The sequence below is a fragment of the Malaya genurostris genome, chromosome 2 (assembly GCF_030247185.1).
Source record: "Malaya genurostris strain Urasoe2022 chromosome 2, Malgen_1.1, whole genome shotgun sequence".
Classification (NCBI taxonomy): domain Eukaryota; kingdom Metazoa; phylum Arthropoda; class Insecta; order Diptera; family Culicidae; genus Malaya; species Malaya genurostris.
The window spans coordinates 72,036,928-72,039,941 of NC_080571.1; positions in this window are offsets into that span (position 1 = coordinate 72,036,928).

A 3,014-nucleotide genomic window follows, 5' to 3' on the forward strand; every position below is an offset into this window, starting at 1 on the left:
GAAGCGTTACTTTTAATGAATTATAGACGTTACGAAGCGTTACAAGCGTTATTCGTTTGTAAGTTTTAAGCATTACATGCGTTATTTTTTAGTAAGTTTGAAGCGTTACGATTAGTTACCTTATGTTTTACATCCGTTACTCTGTTGTGAGTTTTGTGTGTTACGAAACGGTATATGTGTTATAGGTGTTGAAAAGCGTTACAAAAGTTTTGATATCCCAATTTGAACATATTGAAAAGTCACTTATTGGCAAAATCTACTGGAATTGTCAAAATTGTGAACAGGGAATTAGAAATGATTCTACAACGACATGGAATACATAGATCACACTTAGCACGATGACATATCTTATCGAAACGAAAACTTGTATCAAATTTTAAAAGAAAATAAGCATAAATATTATTCTAGTGAATTAATTGTTCTATTCTATCCATGAAGGAATCATTAGTTCTTTTCTTGATATGAGAGTGTTCAGTAAATTGAAATGTTATTTTACATGATTCAACGGTTTCAATATTTTAAATGTTACCGACAGCCACGTACTCAGAAGGGGGGGGGGGGGGGGGGGCTTCTGAAATCAGAAACAGAATCGAAAAAAATGTTTGAGAAATATTATGAGGCTGTCGATCTTGTAGATTGCACCGTGAGATAGAATTTTTGAGAGTTACGTGATGATATAAGTTCCTTTTCCTCATTACACAATACAAGTAGGATTAGAATTTTCCCAACACAAAAATCTTAGAATTGCGGAAGCAAATGATGTCCTCATGGTAATAACCAAATCATATATATAATAGGGCTGAAAAGTCACCGCTTATGGCTGAATCGAAACTCCACTGCCGATTAAGCACGCAGTGACAAGTCCTACGAAACAGAACAGTTTTTTTTCAATAACTATTTCATGGAATATGAGTTAAAATTAAATTATTAAGATTTAAATTGGGTGTTCAGCCATAAGCGGTGACTTTTCAGCCCTATTATATATATGATTTGGTTATTACCATGAGGACATCATTTGCTTCCGCAATTCTAAGATTTTTGTGTTGGGAAAATTCTAATCCTACTTGTATTGTGTAATGAGGAAAAGGAACTTATATGATAACTTACTAACTAATACAGAGAGCGAATCGATTCAATTGAAGATTGCATCGATTTTTGTCGGAATTTGCTTATAATATTATGTGACATTACATCTCATGGTTCTATATTTGTGAGTCTGTGTAACGCTTCAAAATCATTTTCAGAATTTTATTCTGAATCCTTTGAAGCGTTTTCTTCCTGGTGGAACAACAACTTGACCAAATTGGTACTGCATAAAGCATGGCTGGTCTGAAAATTTGTTTATAAATTAACAATTTGTTTTTTAGACAGAGCTTAGAATTTCTGTTTATAAGAGGATATAAACATTTAATATATTTATTACACTTTACCTGGATTCCTTCAATGTGGTCCTAAACAGAACAGAGTTAAAACCACATAAAATGGAGAATGAAACCGGGGTGAAAAAAGTACGGGTGTGTAATGTCTGATACATAACTGGATGTCGTGAATACGAATAAAACTGACACGATTTTTTACACTTTCGAATTCGAATTGATAGTTGATCGATTGTGTGAATTGAGAAACTTTCCCCCTTTTCACTACTAAAATTTTCAACGATTTTTGACGTCGATTATCTCATTTCGGATTTGCATATTTCATTGAAAGAAACTATCAAGGTGAAGTACAGGAATCATTTCTGCCTTTTAGAAGGACCAAATTGTGGAATTCTCTACGATATTTAGCACAGCTCGAAATATTTTTCTCGAAACGATTTTCGCACAGCGAAAAGTGCACGAAGCAAATCAAATTATTTAGGATTTTCACTAAACTGATGATTTCTACCTTCGATTTGCAAAGAAGTAATCTTAATAGTTCTTTAGATCACATTTAGAGCCATTAGAACGGCTGATTTTATATAATGTTGTCAACTTTTCGTTTTCTTTCTCTCCAATGCAAACGACCAGCAGCTCTGCTGTTCTTGCTTGAATTGAAATTAGCTTTGCGAACAAACCTACACATCCGCTCGCAGTGCCATTAATACAAGTCGAGATATTCACGATTAAGTTCTGCCCATTCTTCCATATGGCTAATTTTGAAAAGGCGCCCCATAGTAAAGTAAGTCGTATTCACGACAAAAAATGACAATAATAATAATACATAAAATTGTACTGGACGACCGGACAGATAAAGTGCGCGAACTTGCCTTAGCTAAGCAAGATTCTGTTGATGAGAAAGATATCCTGCCGCTGGATCTCGCACATACTTATTTAGGGCTAAAAAGACGAACGCAAGCACACTTTGAGTACATGTTTGGTTGAATCCATTATTATACACCAAAGAACAGAATGATTACCCGACAATATACTGAAGTCAGCACGAGTGTTTCGAAGCGGCACGAGTGCCTTGAAGGGCGTCTCAATGGGAAGGAAAGATCACAATGTCGGTTTTATGGGATACTTTTGGAGGACTAAGGGCATTTTTATAACTATTTGAAAATGGCAGAATTTAGTAACTCTGGGAGATCCAGCCTCCAGCTGGTATCCGGCCGTGACTGGTGCATGGGATCATGAGCCGAGCAGTTGAAAAGAACCGATCAGAACTTGAAGAATGGTAGAAAAAAGTGATTTAGCTCCACAACAACGTACCATCTCACAAGTCGAAAGACGTTCGCGCCACGCTAGAAAGTCTCCAGTGGAAAGTGCTTGACCATGCGGCATACTCACCAGACCTGGCCCCATCCGACTACCGTCTCTTTGCTTCGTTGGGTCACGAACTTTCGGGGCAGCGTTACGATTCTTGCGAGAATTTGTAAAATGGGCTCACCAAATTATCAGAAAGATGGCAAAATCGTTCAAAAAGCGATGTAAAATAATTTGAATGAAATAAAAATTCCTTGAAGGTAATGTGTTTTGTTTACTAAAACTGTAAATTAAAGGATGTGTCATATGAACAAGTTAAGATATTGAAAAACA